This window comes from Crocodylus siamensis, chromosome 9 (genome assembly GCF_052110815.1).
Source record: "Crocodylus siamensis isolate JL-2025a chromosome 9, ASM5211081v1, whole genome shotgun sequence".
NCBI lineage: Eukaryota > Metazoa > Chordata > Crocodylia > Crocodylidae > Crocodylus > Crocodylus siamensis.
Genome location: NC_143403.1, coordinates 5,209,452 through 5,232,232, shown reverse-complemented (window position 1 = coordinate 5,232,232; position 22,781 = coordinate 5,209,452). Strand labels below are relative to the sequence as shown.

Sequence of the window (22,781 nt, the reverse complement as noted above, 5' to 3'; positions counted from 1 at the left end):
CAGTGAGGAGGTTTAGGTGGTCTTCCGATGTCTTGATATGTGGCCCTGGGGTCAAAGGTCCACCAGGCAAGCAGCCTATGAAGGATGCAATCAGACAGAAGTTGTAGGCTTGACACGGAGGTTACGGGGTGAAGAGTTACAGCCTGCTCTACACCGGAGTTCCTGTAAAGATCCCTTCTGACTTTATAATCTATTAATCTACCTACAGTTGGGCGCCTGTGTGTTTTCCTTGCATAACTTTACGCGGGCAATTCAGAATTTCCTGACGCGTAATAGCTTTGCCATCGAGGCCTCCACTTGCCTGGAGAGGACTGTGCCCGCTCTGAGCCGAACTAATAACAAGGAGACCACGCAACAATCCCCCGGTTTGTCACTTGTGACTTCCGCTTGGCTTTCGGGAAGTTTTCTGGAGGGACATTTAGCATCCTACCCCTCCTTCCCACCTCACACTGCGCAAATATTTTACTAGTTGGCAGACAGGAGAAATGTATTTACATTGGGAGCATTACTGAATGATGCTTTTGATTTTTTTTTTTAATAACATCCTAATATTTGTCGCTCGCCTCGTCATGCAGGGAAAATCCAAGCACTGGATCACAAGACCAGATTAAAGATGTGGCGTAGGAGGGATAAAGCTGGAGGAATAGAGTAACAGCCAGAAGATGTCCAGGCTGCTCAGTGAGGACCCAATGGCAAAAAAGGTAGATTTTAATTAATGAAAGAAGCAGAAATAAGAGAGGGGTGTTATTGTGGCTGTACCTAAGGATGTATTTCATGTGCTGAACTAATTGTCCCGGAGAAGACTGGAATTTGTCATCTATTATTCATCTTACTGATCTGAACATGAACTGGAGGAATTTGATTCTTGATGTCCTCTCCTATAAATCACTTTCTGGGGGAGTCTGATGTTACCTTTTCATCCACAGATGTTCAAATGACATTTTTTTCTACAGTTGCTTTTATAGATACCGCATTTATAGAAAAAAAATATTTTACGGTTTAGGCCTGACATAAGTAGGAAAAAAAGAGGAGAAAGGAGTTTTATACCAACAGTTTATGTAAATATACAACCGAACAGGGTTTGATTTAAGGTCTAGACTTTTAATTCTCTCCATAAGTAACTAACCGTAAATTTCAACTGATGTTATGGTTTTGATTATACATTTTTATGATGCATTTTACGCCTCATTTCCAGGCAGATTTATGACCCTTACACAATGCTGAATGAAGGAATCCACATGTTCCGTGTCAACAAGTGCAAATTTCTCTTTTTTGTGAAAACTCCCCCGGTTAGAATCAAGTCAAGGTACATTTGCTCTCGTCAATTTCTAACCGAGAACCACGATATCGTGTCCATCACTTGCGATGGCAGAACGATTCAGTGAGAACTAGTGAAATAACTTTGACAATAACTATGGACTTGTATCCCATCCCATTTCCAATACTGAAACCATGCATTATTTTCGAATGAGTGTTTGGTTGACCATCTTAGTCTTTGAACTGAATGGACGGCAAGATGAAAGACCTCTTTAATTCAATGTCTATCCATTCCAGAAAAGCCACACCTAGGGAGAGAAAAAGAACAAAGCTCCTCCTTATAAGCTAACAGATGTGAAATTATCTACAAATAACTGGATAGCCAAAAACAACCTGACACAATTCATGAGCTGTAGGAAAGAAAAATATCTGTGTGTCAGGCTTTGAATAAATGCTGTGGCTTCAAAACTTTCCCGCAAATGTCCTGGATGATGCTTTGGCCTGGGAAAGATCATTTTGGAGGGTCCTGGTCATATATTGTGTATCACTATAGCAACCCTGACATCAGTGTTTGAGATTGTAATGTAGCATATTGCCATCTGAGCAGGCTGGCTGGGGAAAAATAACCTTGCTACTGGTGTAGCCCATGGGCAGATGAATTACCCAGCTCCAACCCACCTTTGAGGAACTGGAGAGCTAGAGAAAGAGCGGCGACTCTAAGTTATAATTTGTTTTTTTGATCCATTCCTGGGGCATCATGGTTAATTGTCTTGTCTCCTTTGAGTTCCTTCAGAAGACAGTGGCTAAGTGAGCGCTTACAAGTACTGAATGTAATGAATACAGGGGGAGGTTTTCAGTTTACTGAATATCTTCTAATATGCCAATCATCTGGAATCCAGCCCTTTTTTCTGGGTAGAAACAACCATCGCCAAACCAGAATGGATCAGCTGTGGCAGGACACAAGGCACAGGTCAACGTGGGTCCCAGCATGGCAGAATAGGGTCATGTGGGTCCTGGTGGGGAGGCTTGAAGTGCTCAGGATTGCTCAGCTCCCATGCCTCCATGCCAGGACCTACACAAGCTTTCCCTATGTGTGGAGATGTGCCACTGGGGTGCACAGAATTGGGCCCCCCTCAAGGCCTTGGAGCATCTGCCCAGGGTGGTGAGGCAGCTCAGGGTCACCCACCTTGTACCACCACAGACCAAATACAAGTCAGCTGCAATACACCGACATACTTTGTTGTTACCTTTTATCGTGCCACTGATGTAGAGTAGCGACATCTATTTGCTCAGCATTTGTCCAACCATAAAAATTGTGGCGGCACGAATGTGATGTCAGGTGATGCCTGTTTTTATTGTACACAGTGGGATCATTGCTCTTCAAGCTTTCTCACCATGCAGTGGAAAAAGGTCTCTTCGCACCTCTTCTTAGAATGAAATATATATTTCACACCATGAAGACCTTTGTAATCCTTGGGCCCTCTACTGAGAACGGCCAGTCAGAGGTATTTATCTGGTCCCTAATTTAATTGGACATTCTTGTAATGTTGGAGAGTACCTGTAAAATGTCTTGTGGACCCGAAAGAGTCTAATCTGCTCCAGAGATGTTCCTAATCTTCCAAATGGAGAATCGGCTCGGAGCAAGAAGAAATTTTCAAGGAGGTAGCCCTTTGGAAGGTTGCCTGCAGTATATCCCTGCTCAAATGGACCACATCTGATGCAACCAACTCATTTCCTGTGGGTCACCGAATAGCCATTGGCTCTTAACAAATTCAGATGGGTCCTAATCCTGGAGCCCTACATCTCTGTAGGCAGACTCTAGTAACGCATGAAGACCCCCAATGCGATCCATAGGGTTCTACTTAGGAATGAAGCGCACGTGGTGTTGGGTTCGGGAACAGGCGTGGGGCCATGAAACATCAGGAGAAACTTCTTCATGGTAAGGGTGGCCAAAATTTGGAAATGGGCTTCCAAGGGAGGTGGTGCTCTCCCCTACCTCAGGGGGTCTTTAAGAGAAGGCTGGATAGGCATCTGGCTGGGGTCATCTGTCCCCAGCACTCTTTCCTGCCCAGGGCAGGGTGTTGGACTCGATGATCTGTTGAGGTCCCTTTTGACCCTAGCATCTATGAATCTATGAGATGTAGATGAGGAGAACAACTCCCTTTTCACCACATCCAATCTGGGCATGCCAGACTGAACAAATGTGGTTAGAGAGTTTTTTGGTTTTTTTCCTTTTAATTCAGCTCTTCAATGTTTCCACTCCCAAGGCCAGTAGTGATAAATAAACCTCCTTTCAATAAGGGAACATTTTCTCATTTTAAACAATGAAGAATTAAGGGAGGAATCCATTTGATGATATATTTTTAAAATCATTGCCTTTCTGCTCATAAAAGCAGAGCATGTATCAAATTCCTCATGCGTCACATACCTCAGCAGGTTTTTACGACGTGAAAGCCATGCTGAGGGGCTCGACAGTCTTCTGTGGGTAGTTTTGATTGATCTAACACTCCAGGTCCACCCTGAAAAACAGCCGTCTTTTTGGAACGACTGTACATAGGGAAAAAAAAGTGTTTTTATAGAAAATCAAAGTGCACATCCAATCTTTCAGCCTGTCCTAATTCTTTGCTTAAATTTATGGGTGGCTGTAGGTGATTTGTTGCTTCCTGGAAGCACCTCTTACTTCACGTTTAAAGCCATCTCCATGACTCAGAACAGAGAATACAATCTGAGAGTCTTGTAGCATTATTTTTGTGCAACATGAAGTGTCGGCCCAGTAGTGCAAAATAATTGACTGACCCCATTCTTAAAAGTCAAATCAGTGGAAAGAGATTCCCTCTGTTTGGATAGTGCTCCTGGAAACCATTTCAAGAGGACACGTTGATATTTCCAAATGTATCGATTCACATAGTAATTATGGGGTGTGACGATTAGTGGTACAGATGAAACCATGGTATTTATTGCTAGTATACTGCAGATACACGTGTCTTGCTATCCAGTTCAGTGCTGGAAGACTGGAACAGGATTTCCAAAAAGCTGTTCTCAAATGAATAGATCCCACACAATAACCAGGCCGTCTCTTTTCTTCATTCCTCCTGGCCCTCCTTTTTATTCCCCATGTTTCTCTTAATCCGGCTCACATCTTTTTTTGTTATCTCCCCTCTCCTGCCTCCCACTGCAGCAGGATACCTTTTCTATTTCTTCTAGTAAGACCCATCAAAACTCTAGTCAAAATTTTTTTTTTTCCACTGGAAATTCAACTTTTTGAATAACTGATTTTTTTTTTTTAAAGGAGAAATAGCTTTTTACTGAAGAAAATGCCAACTTTGGGGCAGCATCCCTCTGAAAAATGTTCAGCCAGGAATTAAAAAAAAGAGGATTCTCTCTGAATTTTTTTTTCATTTTCGTCGTCTTAAGAAAAAAAAGTTGAAATTTCTCTCAGGTGGCAGGTAAAAGATTTTCCGACTGGATCTACCTTTTAGTATGTTCTCTCTTTGAAATGCCCAGATCCTTTCTTAAGATCTATTTGTTCCAGAAATTATTCCTGCTCTTCTCTCTCCAATAAGCCCTTCATACTGCCCTTTATCTGATCTGCCCATTGTCTCTTAGTTTTTTGTCCTTTTTTTTAAATGCTTCTGGCCAGAGAATATAGCCAAAACTACATACATAGGTAGTCAATCTGGATTCATACCAGTCCAGAAGAAATCAGAATGATGGGTGTTTTGTTCCCATGGAAATACACATTTGGATACATATTCTTATTATTGATACTGGGTAATCAGTGAAGGGCAGTATAATGTTGACTTTGTCTGACCTGTGCTCTCTCTATACCATTGGCAAGTTATTCCTGAAGCAGAAGTCTTTTCAAATACTATGAAGAGGAACCTCTAAATGAGTGTGGAAAATGTGTAGGAACGGCCAGAAACCTTTCAGGTTCTTGACCAAAATGACACCCGCCCACAGAACTATATATTAACTACTACAAGCATCTATTTCCTCGCACAAATGGAAATTGGTTCATGTTCAAGAATCTCAGAAATTCTGTGCACCTTTCTAGACACCTCACTGATAATTTGACCCAAAATGTGGGACCTTTTAAATTAAATTATATTTTAAAAATATTTTGTTAGAAATTTAAAAAAACACTTGTAGGTATTATCTTGCGAAATAGCATTATGTATAGAAAAGCATTACCCATGCCATTGTTTCTGTGCTGGGCAAGATTCATGGAAGCAATGGCATTTTCAATCTACTTCCCTGTGGATGCCATTTAAAATTGTTCTGAGCTCCTGTTTTAGGAAACATGGTAGCTACACGAGTTAAAAAGAATGCTTTCTATCTTTTTTATCTGCAGAAATTCCTACATCTTGCATCATAGTTAATGTGGCAAAGGTTTAATGCGATTCTTTTTCATAGCATTTGGTGCCTTCCAGCTGGCTGAATATATAAAATAAGAAAACTTTTTGTGCTTCATAGTGCTGCTCTCCTGGTGGTCTGGCAACTGTTCAGATGATACATTTGAAGAGTTCACAGACAGCATCTTGGCGCCTTTTTCAAGCCTTTCCTAGGATTTGATATTTGTGATTCAATTCACTTTTTGCCCCTTGGCCATGACAAATAAACATAACTGGAGTCAGAAATAATGGCAACTCATTCAAAGAGAATACAACCTTGCCCAGAAAGTGATTCTAACTGAAGCCTGAAATCACAAAAACATTTGCCATTCCCTAGACATGTGGGGAATCTAAGATTGTGCATGAAATAACCTAATTTAAAAGAAAACCCGGTGATGACCACCAAGAGGCCTAAACCTGTTTTTTTCCCCATTGAACTCATATTTACATGTGATGTTCATGAACACTGTACAGGCCCTAGGAAGGACGAATAGATTCCTTAATCATTTAGGACTTTGCTCCATGTGTAAGAAGACTTCAGATGACACCAAAATAGGGGGAGCAGTAGATAAACTGCAGGGTAGGGCTAGAATTGAGAGAAACCTTGACATATTGAATGACTGGACTGAGAGAAATCCCATGAGGTTCAACAAGGACAAGTGCAAAGTCCTGCACTTAGGACAGAACAATCCCATGTACAGGCTGGGGGCGGACTGGCTGGGCAGCAGCTCTGCAGAAAAGGACCTGGGGGGTGACAGTGGACAATAAGTTGAAGATGATCCAACAGTGTGCCTTTGTTGTGAAGAAGACTAATGGCATCCTGGGCTTCATTAGTAGGAGCACTGCCAGCAGACTGAGGAAGTGACTATTCCCCTCTATTCAGCATGGGTGAGGCCACAACTGCAGTACTGTGTCCAGTTTTGGGCCCCCACTACAGAAAGGATGTGGACACACTGGAGAGAGTCCAGAGGAGGGCAATGAAAACGGTGAGGGGGCTGGCGGACAGGACTTCTGAAGAGACGCTGAGGGAACTGGGCTTATTTAGTCTGGAGAAGAGAAGACCAAGAGGGGATTTAATAGCAGCCTTCAACTCCCTTCAGGGAGGTCCAAAGAGGATGGAGCTGGACTGTTCTCAGTGGGGGCAGGTGACAGGACAAGGAGCAATGGGCGAAGCTACAGCAAGGGAAGTTTAGATTAGATATTAGGAAAACTTTCTCACAAGGTAAAGCACTGGAACAGGTTACCCAGAGAGGTGGTGGACTCTCCATCCTTGAAGGTTTTAAGACCCGTCTAGACAAAGCCTTGGCTGGGATGATGTAGTTGGGGCTGGTGCTGCTTGGAGCAGGGGGTTGGACTAGATGTCCCTTCACACCCTCATTTTCTGTGATTCTCTGTCCCCTTACAGGCCCTTGGGAAGAAGCCTGAAAAAGAAGTTAATAGCTAGAGTATTTTATTCCTTTATTTTTTACATATGCCAGTACATTATATATCTGCAGCCAGAATAAGTCACTATAGAGGGAAAAAGAGGATGACACATTATATCCTGGTGTCTAATGAAAGATCTGGGAACTGTGAGTAATGTGGCTTTCCTAGTGGGGTTTGGCATACTTTTGGGTTGTCCCATGTTTGAATCAGTGCTGTTATTTAGGGACTTTCATCTGTTCCCTGGTGGTCTGTCACATAATCTTCCATTTTTGTAGAGTTGCATGGCGGGAATGGAGACTTGATCTTTTGGGAATCCAAGTTGTTAAACTGCATGACCCTAAAACTACAGAAAAATAATCAGAGAAAGAGAAATTCAAAACTCCTTAAATGCATCCCCGTTTCCCATTCACAAACATATGCATTTGTATGTATACATGCTGGTAAAAGGCGGGGTCACTAAAAATGAAATTTTATTCTGCTCTGACACTTGGAGGTTCCCTTTATTTAGAAAGGGAAATATTGCAAGAATCAAAGCACGTTTAGCTACTGCTAATGCTGTGCACTGATTTACAGCGGCCTCCACTGTAAGGATGCATATTTGACTGTGAAGTACAGCATTTCTAGCCTCAGCTCCCTAAACTGGCACTTTTTTTTTGCCACGTGGAACATGTAGTTGTAATTAAAGATGTTTGCTGAAAATCTCATTCCCTATCCGTGATACAAGATTGGACTGGGAAGAAAGCATTTGTATAATCCTGGAGAATCAAGGACGATGCATCATGCATGCAACAATGCCCTTTCTTCTAAACAAATGCACATTCCTTTGTCTTTTCTAAGACCCAGTGCAAAACTAGAGACTAATTTATTTAAAAAAAGGTCTTAACTCTTGAGGAAGAGTTTCAATGAAAAGGTAAAACAGAGCTGTCCATTCAGCACCATGATTTCAATGGGGGTAAAGGAAGAAGACCAAAGGGAACTGGCTATGGTTGAATCATCTGTGTTAAATTAACATTGCTTTGAAAAGCCCTTCTTTACCCAAGCATGCACAAGGCTGTATCAGCAGGGTGGGCTGCTGGGACCTTATTGTTTCCAGCAGATTTTCATCCATGGTTGCTTTTTCCTGCGTTTGAATTAATGCTTCTTTTTTTACCCATACTGTGCCACCAGCTTCTACTGTTGTGGCTGGGTGGTCAGGTGGATCCCTGTCTAACAGGGGGGGATCTCCCAGCTGGGCTGGGAGAATCCTCTGGTGCAGATGTAGTTGCATTTTCAGCCCTTCTTTTGCATTGGTACCAGCTTGGGATGGTCAAGGTTTTACTCTTCTTGTACAGACCAAGCTTTCTTAATATCATAGAGCACACATTGGCAGTGCTTTGCCAATGCTCATTGTTCTCCACCAACACAGTGTCTCCAGCTCAGGGTTAAGCAATTGTTGAGGGTGGAACAATTTGCTCTAAGAATAGAGGCATGTGAATGCATTTCTATGAGGCATTGGGGGCCAAATAGAGGTCATCTCATCCCTGTTACCACCCATGCGCACGCTGTCACCTCACAGTAAATGAAGGTCAACCTGAAGTACCTTACTCCTCTTGCACCGAGGGCTCAGCTACTACAGGTGAGTTTGTATTTAATCAGGGGTAAGGAAGTAAACACCGTGGGGCACTGTTGCATGGCAAAGCTCATCCTCCCCTGCCTTCAGTAGCTTGCTTGCATATCTGCGCCCTTGGTTGTGATGCAAACTATCCTGCGAAAGAAATGCTCTGAACTCAGTTGATATCATTCGTACCTCTGTTGAAAAGAGAATTTGTTGCATGGGTTGTGGTGAATGCTGGCATGCTCAGACAGGCTTATTGATCTGTGCTTGCATCATAGGATTTGAACACTGGATAGCAGAGTGAGTCATTTCACCCCCATCACTCCCTGGCACGATCCAGCCTCAAGGCTACCAATTGCCTCAATGAGATAGATTGGGCTGCTATGAGATAAGGGCAGAGTGAGTGGTTTGAATGCAATTCTGTCAGCACTGAAACCGGATCAAACAGGATGGGTCTGACGAGGCTGAGGCTGCTTGGGATGCTCCTGAGGCTTCTGGGAAGTTTTCAGCTTTCTGAGAAAATATAAGTCTGTTCTTGCTCGGGAACTTAAGAACGCCTATCTAATGTCACTTGTATGAGCCATAAGATAAATGAGACTCAATATGCAAGTAGGCTGTTCGCTCTTTTGAAATCTCCCTTCCCCCCATAATGCTTTGTTCCAGTGACTTAATAAAAATGCCTTATCTTAGGAAGGTTCTTGGAAACTACTTCCTTGGTCACTAGTTCCTGATGGGGTGATATTTAGGTGCCCAAAGCTCAGCCAGAGTTTCAAGGTAGTCAGCAACTGGTCTGTGCTCCACTGGCGCAGGAGGGAAAGAACTGCATGATTTCACTTGGAGACAAGTAGGGGCCTACTACCGGATGGCAGAGGTTGCAGATGCACAACCATGACGGCTCCTTGGTTTTAAGTCAGGATTGCACTATATCCCACATGCTCCCCTGGGGGCTATCACTTTGAAAGGGCAGACATGATTTTATCATGAGTTAATAATGCTGTTTGTCAGCGCAATGTTTCTTGAGAAACTCCAGATGAGGAGCGCATTGCCTTATTTCTGTTGGATGGACCAAGGGAAATTCCTTATGGCTTAACTAGTTAGACCACAGGTATGCCTCTGGCAGGGGTCCCAGTTTAGTAAGAATAAAGGTGATGCAGGTTGGGCAGAAGTCCTTTTCAGCCTCTGGTAAGGTCTCTTTTTGGAGCCTCTAAACTAATCAGGTCTCAGCTCAACCATGCATGCTGTGACATCGCGTCGGTTGTGACTTGACGCAATTAGGCTGCACCGGGCGTGTGGTGTGAGTGATGTGACACCAGCTGATTGATGATTCTGGTATGAGTCTTGCCTACCAGTGATGGTGACTTGGTTTAGGATATGTACAGTTTCTATCCACCAAATCACCTTCCAGTTATTATCTCCTATTGGCAGCTAGCTCCTGGGTGGTAGGAAAGAAAGTGTTTCTAAAGTGCTCTGCAAAAACTGAAAGAGTTGTCAGATAAGGTTCTTTGGGTCAATATGATCTCTTTTATTAGACCAACTCAAATAGCTGGAAAAATTCTTCTTTGCAAGCTTTCAGATACAAATGCCCTTGGTCAGGCTGAGGAAGCATCTGCAGTTGGCGTGTGCTCTTCCTGGGTGGAAGGGATAGTAAAGAAGCCAGAGGCTGGTCTGCATGCAAGAAAGGCAGTCAGTGAAGATATGTCCTTAGACCACCTGATATCCAGGAAAGAGTTGGGGCATTATGTCTAGCATATCCAGGACTTGAAAAGACCTGGAAATTCCTAAGTATCATTATGCTAGAAGAACTAAGGAAACCAAAGCACTGGGCCTAGCTATACAACTTGCTTCCATGTATTAAAAATATCCATTATTTCAAATAAATACAAGGAGGATAGATTAAGCTTCCAAGAAAAGAGATGTGGCTTTTTTTATTGTTGCTATATCATAAACAGGACAGAAACAAACTATTTCCTTGGAAAGTTTCAGAAGACATGGAATAAGGAATGGTTTTTTTTTAATGTATTGCTTATGGAAGATGTGTCTTCACACACTGGCCTCAGATGTTTTCAATTAAGTGATGTGCCTCTTAAGCTGTGGTAGCTTCTGTTAGTATTTTGTCACCAGCTCCTGGGTTGTGTTTCAAGACAGGCGAAGTACTCCATCCATGGAAATCTTCTAAGTGGGTCAGTAAGGCTAGTAAAAAAATGACAGTCTTCTGAGTTACATTAATCCATTGGAGAATTGCACGTTACATTAAAGCAGAAATGACTATATGGTGAAGTCTGCATTGTTTTTGGAGATAACAGTGTACGGCCTGTTGCTTTCGGAGGATGCAACAGAAACTTTTCTGTAAGGATCATCTGTTTTCTTCCCAGTCTAAAAGCAGCAATCGAGGAAATCATTTTGGTTGTGAGAAATCTGTAATCTTCATGGACGCTTTTATGGAACAATGAGGAATGAATTTGTCCCAATGCATTTTGTCCTGAGTTAAAAGAGGCATTTTCTTCCATGGAGAGCCACCAGGCAGGCTGGCTAACCACGTTTCATGTCACTCTAGTTGTGTTATTACCTATGTTAAGATAAAACTGGGGCTGGTTACACTGCAAGTACTTGATTTGCACGTGTAGTCCCGGTGATTATGTGTGTAAGTGAGACGTCAACGGCTCTTTTAACAGTGCTAATAGTCTTAAGAGCTCTACCAAATGGCCCGACTCTATCTCAGGTCAAAAGGCCAGATTTTCAAATGTGAGTCAAAATTTTACCTGCACATTTGCACTCGTGCATTTTACTTCCTGAGATCTTGCCTAGGCACAGATGGGTACTTCCACATCTCATCCAGCCTTTCACTGATCCCTTCGGTATGCTTGTGACCTGTAGCATGTGAGCTGAAGTCAGTCCTGTGCACTCACCGCAATGCATCTGATGTTTGTGCACACAAATAGAGATCAGGGAGCCAGTGATCCAGGATGACATCTGCACTGAAATATGTTTCTAGATCAAAGACTTTGCTTCCAAGCATTTCATTGCATGTATTTCCTGGAACCAAGGGGGAACTACATGTTATGGAAGGGGATACAATAAGGTACCGGCATTTTAAATTGTAGCCACTCCAGCTGTCATATTGCTTTTTGACATCTCGAGTGTGGATGTGTTGTTGAGCCCCACAGGCTTCTTTTGTTGTTGTTGCCAGTCCTGATCCAGGACAAATCAGGGAGGATTGAGTGTAAGGCTAATTAACTCCCTCCCCCCCCCGAAAAAAAGGAGCCACTCGTTACAAAAAATTGTTCTAACCATTTTGGTAAAAAAAACCCAAACAGGGCAGGAGAGACTAGTTTCCAGCCTGGGCACCAGCAATAGCTCAGGAAGGGTGAAAGGAAAGGAGAGAGATGTAGTTGAGTTTTCATTCTCCGCATGCTAGCAGCCAGTTTGGCAAACCATAAATGTGCATAAAACCCTGCTGAAATGAAACCCAGCCAAGTTGCGGCTAAGTAGCACTCTCTGGGGCATTTCAGAAACAAGGCCATTTTTGGGGGCGTTATTCTGGCCAGTGCTGCCCTGGAGGCACCGATCATCCTGGTTGTTACAATTCTTCCTCCAGTAACACCTTCCACCCTGGCATTGTTTAATGAGGAGTGAAATCCTGCGAGAGCAGCTACTGCAGGTATGATAGGATCTGTTACTTCTGACAGTAAGTTTTAATACCTTCAGAACAAAAAAATAAAATAAATGTCAAGGACATAATCCACCATTTCCACCTCTGGGTGTAGGAAACTATAATAGTTCCTTAGTGGCAGCGAGAAATGGAGTGGATCTAACGTTCATCAGATGCGGGGTGGGAATTAATCCACTGTTAAGGATTAATGCAACTGCATACCTGCATCCAGTTGTATACCTATGCTGGTATTCTTCATTCATATACCTCTATGGTCCAAACATCAGGAGCAAAGAGGAGGAGGACAAGGACTTATATGTCTTGCAGCAGTTTCCATTGGACCAGTGAGGATTGGGCCTTGTGTTAGACGTTGCGCAGATGCCATGTGAAAGGCAGTCCCTGCTCTGAGGAGCTTGCAGCATGAGACAAATGCTTTTAACAATTGATCGGAGTTGAGAGGGATGCCTGCGGTTGTGCAGCTTACCTAGGACCACAGCTAGAGGCTCTGAGGTTGTCAGGTGCAAGGTTTTTTCCTTTCCAGGTTGTCTACTTGGTGGCCAAAAAGGAAAAACAATTTTCAGGGTGAACTCCAAGATGAGGCCAAGCAATTGGACAGTAAGCACAAGTTTCCCCTGTAACTTTGGTTCCTGCAAAACAGAGTAGATACAAATCTGAAGGCTTATGCCAGCAACCACATTCCCAGGGGCATGAAAACTTGGATTCGTGCCTGCAGTTGCATTAATAGAAACCCTTGGCCTTACTGTTACTCATCATAGTAGACTAATATGCATTTTACAGTCAGAGATGCTGCCCTCCTGGAAGGGAGTTACCCTTTGGGAAAGTTATCTCCTTCCCACTTCTGATGATGATTTTATTCCTATCATTGAGGAAAGGTCCTGATGAATTGTGACCTTACGTTTTCTTTGTTGGAAGCCAGGAGTGCTTGAGAAATATCTTCTTATTTCCTTTGCAAAAGGGCTGAGCCAAAGAAATGCAGATTGCTCTCTTCAATATGTCATGAGACAGGCCTGGATTTGGTGAAAGGGAAGAAACCTGGAGGTTTCCATTGCCTCTGTGACGATGAAGCCCAAGTGCTTTCACACGTGGTAGGGCTGGGGCATGTTGTTTGAGCTAACTCATGCAAGGAGAGCCAAGACATTTCAGCTCCTTATCCTTTGTTTTCAGAATATACATTTTTCTTTTCTGGATGCCAGTCTATCATGGTTAATTTAACGGGCAGCTTGCTCCCCAAGAGTTGTAAAAAGGCTGAACCATCACATACTGTACAAATCTTGTCCTGGACTCCTGCTCCTAAGTGAGGGGGGGGGGTGTTGGGGGGGAGGTATTTATATTCCCTTCTCCTGCTTCCCACCTCTGCCTCTCAGTCAGTTTTTCCAGCCCAGTCTGTTCCTTACCTTAGACCAGATTTTGGCCCGAAGTGCATCATAGTACCACATGTTGTATATAAATGCATTGGAGCAGTACATTGAGCCATTAGCAAAAGACATCTCATTATTCTTGACCAGTCACACAAGCTCAGCCTGGACAAGATGACAAGTGCAGAAAGTGTCTCATGCACTTAGCCTTTCCCCTGCCAGGGCTAAACATCTAAATCTCCCACTGGCTGCCTAAAAACCAGACTAGGGACTTTCTTATTGTACAGAGAGGCATTGGCACTTCGGTCTTTCAAAAGATGGATAGTAGTTTATTGGACCAAAGTGACCATAGGCGACATGTAGGGGGTGCATGGGGGTGCACATGCACCTCCTGAGAGCATTGGTGCCCCCTGAGAGCGAGCACTGTTGGCTTAGGCAACAGGTGTGTGGGGGGAGCCCTCCCCAAGAAGAGCCGCTGGCACTTCTGGGCACGCCGCCGGCAAAAGCGACTTCAAACCAGTCTCTATCACTGTGCATCAGAGATTTTTAACACCTTCGTTTTTGCAAACACCAAGTACAGATTTGTGTTTCTGCTCATGTATATCGACGGGCTGTCAGAAGCTTGCAAAGGGCACTGTCTCACTTCGCTGGAAATCTCTCTGACCTCCAGTGTAAATAGGAAAAGTCAAAATAAAGTCCCAAAGGCATGTAAAGGAACCAAGCATGCTGTGCACCTTCACCCTGGGTCAATACTCAGATCCTCCCTGTGCATTGGGAATAAGGATAACTGAAGGTGCACATAAAAAACTTATATACAAAATGGTCTTCGTGGAGCACATCTTTTACTTCCCAAGGTTCAGTACCAGGGCTTGAAAGTTTCTTCCTCTGAAAATCATACTCAGTAGTAAAGTGTAGAAGCTAATTATCCTACCATTATTGTCTGTTGGCAATTCTGAAACATAAGTGAGTTGGGAATAGTTTTGGCCTTGAATCTGAATGGCCTATCTTCTGCCATTCACCCCATATATGCTACTCACAAGCCATTGCTGATGTGTGATAGCCAAGCAAAAAAAGTCATTTGTCTCTTTATATGAACTTGACTATAATTTGATGGACAATAATAGGGCTAAATACTATGTGTAAACTCCCCCACCTCACCCCGGGGTAGGAGTCAAAGGCAAGATTTGTACATGACAGCTCATCCTTTCTATTCAGATCTTCTTGTAATATGGCCTATTATATGCCGTGTTATTCAATGGGTTCCTGACATATTTGCTGTTGGCTTCTTACTCATCAAGCACAAGCTGAAAATAAAAAGCAAAAATGCACTCAATTTACACTTTATCCCCATGCTGAATTCCTCATTTGTTTCATTTCACAGCTTTAGGCTTTCTCCAGATGGTGCAATGAGTGTAAATACACAAGTTCAAAGCTGAAGAGCTGGGTTCACTGCTCAGGGTCCCTGAGCACCACAGTTCACTAGTCCCAACACACATCTGGGGTAACTAAACAGGGGAAATATGCAACAAAGACAGCAAATTCCAGTGTTTTATGGGAGACTATAATGATTTAATAGGCTCTAAGGGAGGCCTTATTCATGTTGATGAACCTTGGCTCATATGAGATGGCTCATTGAAGTCAGCCTGTGTATGCCTGGATGAAAAATGACCCAGAGGCTAAGGGCCTATGTGTCAATTTGGTGTCTTTGGCTCTGTTTCCACCAGAGGAAGCCTTGTCCAAGGGTAATAAGCCATTAACCTATATATTTAGGGATATCTGCATTCAGTCTCCTGCTTTGCTGAAAAACTCACTCTTTGACCTTGGGTAAGTGGTTGAATATCACATCCACAAAAAAACCCTAAGTTCTGCTTAACCAGCCCTACAGATGTTTAGCTGCTACATGAATGCTGGAGTGTCCAAGGGTCTGCCAACAAAGTCAAATCCCTCGATGACTACAGTTGTGCTGCTGGGCTTTTCCAGAATTGCATAAGAGAGCAGCTTGGTTTCCTCAGGATTTACAAATGAGGCAGTCCCCTGTCTCAGCTGTGGGGATTCTCAGCTGTCTCGCTCAGCTCCATGCAAAATGAGTGGAAGTGGTGCTTATTCCTTTTGCCTACTAACTCAAGGGTTAGAGCATCCATGCAAAGCCTGAGCTCAATTCCTGCTTTTCACTGAAAGGATCTGAACCTTCATTTTCCCTCTACAGTATCATGCTAACCAGCAGGCTAAATGTATTCTAGGCTAGGGCCTTCTTGATTCTGTCTAGCTGCTGGTCCATTTAGCAAGGCATGCTGAAATACCGGGTGTGCCAGAGGGAGTGAGGTTTTGCACGTAGGTATGACTTTGTAGCCCAATGGATACTCACCTGGGAAGGAGCAGAGCTGGGTTCCAGCCCCGTCCCAATGAACCCAGGTCTCCGTACTCGGGGTAGCTTTCCCCACTGCTAGGCTATGGCGTTCCCTCGACAAGGTGGGAAATGCAGGTTCAAATCCTTTCAGGCCCTGGATCTGGATCTGCCACCTCCTGGTTGAGTGCCCTCACCGCTGTGTTACTGCACAGTGAGGTCTTCCCCACCGCCAGCTGTTACTGGTGAGAAAGGTCTATCTAGCATACATGTCTAACTTCAGGAAATGTTTAGCTTCATGGATCCTGATAAGAGCGAGTAAGACACTTAAAGCCCTAGGAAGGGTGGAGCTTACAACATGCCCCTCTCCTGCAAATTTCCTATTAGATGAGGTGGCCCCTATTCGTAGATACTTCGCTCTCCTCCTATGATTCAGGTGCTGCAACATTCAGTATCAGGGATCTTTCATGGATACTACTTGACTTTCCGTGCTTTGATCTCGTGCCTGTAAAATGGGGACAAGAGCCATTCCACATCGCAGGGTGCCTCTGGGAGGATGAATGCTTTGAAGAGGCCAATGCGTGACGTGGCTATTGTAGGAATACAGACAGCTTCTAGAGAACTGGGAACATATATCAACTGACGCTTCATCGCAGGGTCTTATGGATGTCAGATGGATATCTCCCAGTGCTGCATTCAGTGGTTTTGTGGTATGGGTCTGCCTGAAGAGACCAAACTGCAACAAGGTCCTTAGATAGCATCTAGGATTACCGAGGTTTAGCATGTCACCTTCTCCAACAGGTCCATAAAGAGCTACTGCCTTCGTGCAGAAACTCAGATATATTCTCTCTGTTATGGACTTTAGCTTTTAATCTCTCTAACCCCATAGAGAGCTAAGCAAAGCTCCAGTGCATCTCTCCCTTGGTATATCAGCTTTCTGTATCCCGAGTGTTTTTAGAAGTCCAAAAGAGAGCAAAGTATTCTGGCAACGAGACTCAATGTCTCTTTCCTGTTCTTCTTTTGTTTTGTTTTCCACCATAGGAAAAGACGGCATGCTGTGTAATTGCACAAACAACCAAGCCTGGGAACTGAGGAACCATTTGGTGGGGAGGCAGCTCATGACCTTGCCCAAATGTATCCAAAGTTATTCTGCTTCACCCATTTTTTTATGATTCTCTTTCACTGTGGGTGAGGCCTTTCCTGCGGAAAAACACAAGAAGTCCCCCAGAAATGGCACCCCTGCAAGACCTTTCCATTGGTTGGGGTAAGTCAAAGGAGTGCGTCAGCTGTGTAGTTTTTCTTTTCGGAGAGGAGAAGGACATCAGGAAGTCTTTTAATCCTTGCTAGATTGCAAAATGATGGAAACTTGAGCAAGCTCCAGACAGAATTGGGATCAAAAACACTAGTTTTTGGGAATGACTCGATTCCGTTCCAAAACCGGAGTTTTGTGATGCATCCATCCCAGAAAGACAGCTGAGTTTTACATCTTAAAATATTCTTTAGCAAGTTTCTGATGGTGTTCTCTCAGCTCTTCCAAGTGGTTTTTCTGGTGCTGGGTGAGATGGCATGAGACTGTTAACCCTGTTCTCAAAAGCAGACACTTATGTCAGAGCACTTACCACTCCGGTGTGGAAATCCAGTCTGGTTTTTTTTTTTTTGCAAGTATATTTCTAGAGTGCTAGCATGTATTCCTTAAACTTGTATGAGAAACACCCAACCAAAAAGCACTTTATATTTGAAGTTGGCTGGCTACATATTCTAGTTTTCTTTTGTAAAACATGATGCAAGAAGACTTTTTCCTGGATAGTCTTTCGGTCTTAGTTACTTAGGTAACTTGTGTTAGGGATGCAAAATGCCCTTCCTCGGGTCTGGGCTCAGCTTCGCTTTCAGCATTCAATCGTGTTCCAGTGACTTGAAAAGGGATGCTTTTGAGCATATGCTTAACTGAATCTAGATTACAGTGGGGGCTGCAATATATTGGGCTCAGGGCAGCGCTATGGCTGCCCCACATTCAAAAGGCTAACCTTCACCCACAACATGTAAGAGAGGCTTTCTGTTCAAGGGTATGATTCCACCCATGATAAAGACCAAAGGTCGCATGCATCAGTACAAAACCAGCCCCTTGCAGTCTGTACTGTGGCAGTGATTACTAATACAAATGTCTGTAATTAATTATTCAAATTTTGCAAAAGAACCAAAGGCCTTTCCCTGCAGTCACTGGAAATGCCAGTCAGGTTGCTAATGACCGCTTTGGCAATTGAAGCCTATTGTTCACAGAGGACAGAGGATTTGATGAAGTACAAAGTGTGAATTGATTTCCATGATCATTGTAGGAAAAGATGGAGATGGCTGGGGTAAATGCCTCATTGGCACTGCAGGAGAAAAGCCAATGTCACATGAGTTTCAATTGGTTTTTAATAGTTTTAATTAGCTACCTGGGCTGCTGGATAGGAAAAAAAATAGTTAAAACATCTTTATTATCTTACAGTGGATGAATTTGGTGCTTTCTCCCATTCTAGTGTCTTCTAATCATTGGTCTTTGCCCTCAAAACCAAATGTCACTAAACACGGTAGGCTCTGGGATGTTTTAGGTGTCTCCATTGATGAGGTCTTAGCTGTGCTCTGATATAATATCATTATCCTTAATTTCTAGACTCTTGGCTCCTGTAGTGCAATCTTCCACCCTACATGAGCTCTCTGGACAGCACACGGGAAGAGGAAGACTCCTCAGACAAGAGGTACAACCCAGCCAGCATGGAGATGCCTAGAGCCAACCTGTTCAGTACTAGCCAGCAAAAATTGAACCCAAAGGACAAGGCTGAGTCGTGATCCTGGCCCTGAAGGTAGGTGCCTATGAAGCAGAGTTAACTTTTCTTTCAAAACCTGGTGGAAGGAGGTGATGACCCCTGCCATTGATTAGTGGTTAGAGCTCATGACTTTGGAGGACTGGGTTCAATGCCGGCTCAGCCTGAGGGAGTTCAGACATACTTCTCCCACTTCCCAAGCACGTGCTGGACCCCCCCACTGGGTAGAGGCTGTTTAGATTGAGGCCTGCTTTACCTCTCCTGGGCAGAAGCTGTGAAAAAGAATTAAAGTATTTTATCCAAGGACTATGGGCTGTTAAATGCAGGAGGGGAGCACATGCTAAGATCCCCCCATCCCAAATGAGTTTCCTGCCCAACTAAGGTAGAGAGTCAGGCTTCCCTTTGTCCTCTTCTTTTGGTCTAGTGAGTTCCCAGTTCTTTTCTGTGCTGTGTCGTAACTTAAATGGGCGAGCTCCACACATCCGTGCACCCAGAGTAGCCTAGATGGGAGATGTGGGTTGGTGTCCATCAGCAAGTCGAACAAGCTGAACTTCCTTTTACTTCCCTGTAGAAGGAGGCCTTACCCAATACTTTCTTTGAATGAAAGTACTGGCTGCACCTGCATTTTTTGTGCAGAGCCTGATCCTACTGATGTGCATTAAGCTCACTCTAAAAATACCTACTAGATTGAGTCCCTTGGGGTTTTTTTGTAGAGATATACCTAAGTCCCAGATCATGAGTGGGCTTAGGGGTGAGCTAGGCACTGAGCTGGAGCAGTTCTGGATATGCACAGAGGGGTATTTCTGGGCACCAGGGGCATTTTGGAGTCAAAACATAGGTTTTGCTATTAGACACAGGCTGATTGGAGTTGTCAGGCTTATAACATTGGACTTAGATATCCCACGATCGTATATTCACCAAAATAATACTGCTGTTTTGGTGGTGGGGCACTGCCGCTGCCCTTGTCTCCTCCATTCTTTACTGGTGGCACCTTGTAGGATGCTTTTGAACTTGGTTTGCATAGCTTGCTTTTTGCTCCGGCGTGCGAGGGGTCGGAGGGAACAACTTTTAGGACTCTCTGGGTAAAAGGTTGCCTGTCAATGCTGAGGACTGGGCTTGTCAGCCCAAGGGGCCCCAGCCACTCTCATGTTTTTGTGCATCGGTTTTGGGATCTGATCCTCTGTGATATCTCTCCGCTGGCCAATAGATGGCAGCACCCCATTTAGCATTCCCCAGTCACTTGCTCGCCCCAGCCTTTGGCCTCCGCGTATGGCAGCACTGCATGTGCATCAAGATGAATAACTGCGCTATTTCTTTTCTTTTTGTGTACTCCAAACAGCTTATATAATTGCCGTTTTTATTTTTTTGGAGGAAGAAGCAAGAGGGGCTGAACTTTGTAAAGCATGAAGGAGCCAAACAAGACGTCTGTTGTGCGTCCAGGAGATGCCTTCTCAGCATCCAAGAGGATTTTGACGATCCTAAGCAACCCACCCCACGATTAATCCACTCGGTGCAGTTAATTATTCCTTATCTCAGCGCGGGGACCTGAATCGACAATACTCCAGTGTGTTTTCTTAAGAAATAGTGCAAATGAGAAAAAAAAAAATCAGAGGAAAACAAAGCTAGCTGCCCCACCAATAATACAGCATAACTTGGGGCCTCACCAGCTGGCAGGAGGTGGTGCACAGACTAGCAGCAAGTCTTCTTGACCTTGTGGAGGTCTCTCTCCTTTTCCCTTCACCAGTACCCTTTCCTGCCATGGCAGGGGGTCAGACTTGATGATCTGCTCAGGTCCCATCTGATCCGACCAACTATGAAACTATGAAAGCAGAGCAAAGGACTCACAAGGAGTAGCCTTGCAAACCATCGCGTGCTCAGCCAAGGGAATAAATCACAATTTGTTGGCTGGGAGCTGAGGGATACAGAGAGTCCCAGGGACACTCGCATGTCCCAGGATTAGGGTGTAACATTGTTTGGAGCAGTTCAGTCCAAGGTCCTCCGTGACCTTTGCAGTTTTCTGATGAGCATATACCCCCAGAGTCCATTGTAACTATGAAGGGCAGGAAGCTGAATTCGTTACTCTCGCACAGTATCTACATATCCTCACTCAGATGCTTTGTCTCAATGCTTTGTGCATGTGTGTGTATGCTCACGTGTGTGAGCAGGTCCTGGTAGCATTTTAACACTTTGCTTTCTGAATTTCACTGCCACACTTCATGAATTGATGAAAAGAAGGTAAAAAGGGTGGATATAAAGAAGATGATTGTAACCCTTCACTGGTCATCAGCAACAAGGCCCGGGTTCAAATTTCAGGGTACCCAATGTGGCTCAAGCCCCCACCTAGAAACTGGGGATCCCTAAATTTAGCAGGGGGGTCCCACATTGACCAAAACCCCTCCTTGCAAGCAGTGGAAACACAAAAGAAGAGATTCATTACAGAAAGCAAAGGAGACACTAAAAGCAATTTGAAACACTATCAACCAGAAGGTATAGTGTATAGGTTTCACCCTTTTTGGGGAGATTCCCCCTTGTCCAGGCAGTCTGGAACTTGGGAGGGGGCTCACACAAAGGATTAGTTCAGGGGCCGGCACCCCTATATCTGCCACACAGCACCAGGCTGGATAGGGTGGCCCAGACCAGAGAGTCTTATGAGTTGATCCTTGGGATCCACTGCACCTTGGCTAGTGAGCACAGGTCTTTCTGTGATGCAAAGGGCCCCTTGTTGCTTTCTGGGAAGCTGGAGGATGCTGGTTTCCACATCCATGGGATGACTATAGCTCCAGTTACCACACCTCAACATTTCTGGTTCCAGTTCCATGGTTTCAGCTGGGGCAGGACAGCTGCAAAAGGACTCGGAGACGACCCAGGCCCATCCTGCCGTGGGGCCTGAAATACAGCTGGTCTCAGCTACAGGGCTAGCTGTTAGCCCAGCAAAGAGCCAGGCCTATTTGCACCGGGGCCTGCAATACAGCAGGGCTCAGCCACGCAGCCATGCTGAGATAAAAGAACTGCAACAGCAACAAAAAGAGCCAGCTCTTTTCCTCCTGGCTCAAATCTGCCAGGCTTCAATCCTGGCCCCAAAACTGTTCCAGGGATTGATACCCCCATGCATGCGCGACTGGTGTCTGCATGCACCATGCGCGCACGACCCATGTGCACCCGCTACATGTTGCCAATGCCCCCATGACATTATCCCACTCAAAACCCAGGGGGAAGGGGGAAAAGAGGGAGAGAAGCTGAGTCCCAAACTCTGAGACCATCTCTCTCCTTTGATCGTAGGGTTGTTGGTTGTAGCCGTGTTGATCTAAGGACAGAGGCAGACCAGGTTTCTTTGGGCGAATGTGGTATCTTTTATTGGACCGACTCAATAGTTGGAAAAATCGTTTGGGCAGGGTTTGAATTACATTTTGAGTCTTGGGGAGCAGGGGTCTGCAAAAAAATTAAACAGGTTAATTAACAAGTCCACCTAAGCGAAGGAGCAATCCGATCAGAACCCCCCTCCCCAGGTTATGATTTTCAAATCTTACAAGGGGGGGCTTTTTTCTCTTATGGGGGAGCACAGCCTCCCTGAGCTCCCCTTTAATTCGCGCTCTGCTTCCAGCTACAAACTCCCTTCTTCAGGCACAGGGAGCCTCTGTTTTTTGTGATTGCTCTCCCGGGTTATAGGGGAGCAGCATGCAAAATGCAGGTTTATGAACATGCAAATGCATAGCAGTGAGGACCAGAGGCCCTTTGAGGTGTGAGACAGGTTAGGGGGGAAGAGGGGGATTTTGAACTGGTGCTAGAATATAGCCTGCAATTTCCCCTTCACCTAGCTCCAACTCACTTCTCCAGTGAAAAGGAGCCCCCACCTCCCCCCCACATAGGGAGCAGTTTTTTCCAGCTCACAATTAGCTCCACCCTGCTGCTTCCTTAAGCTGCATCTGGGAAACTCCTATATA

The 22,781-nt window shown here is 44.5% G+C and overlaps 1 long non-coding RNA gene across 1 annotated transcript; it reads left to right on the top strand.

Annotated features, from left to right (window-relative positions):
* Nucleotides 1-568: 568 nt before the first annotated feature.
* On the top strand, nucleotides 569-18,835 carry LOC149857071 (uncharacterized). The gene is made up of 3 exons (XR_016444285.1): nucleotides 569-701; nucleotides 17,078-17,300; nucleotides 18,690-18,835. It is a non-coding gene; the product is annotated as an uncharacterized LOC149857071 (long non-coding RNA).
* The last annotated feature ends 3,946 nt before the right edge of the window (nucleotides 18,836-22,781 follow it).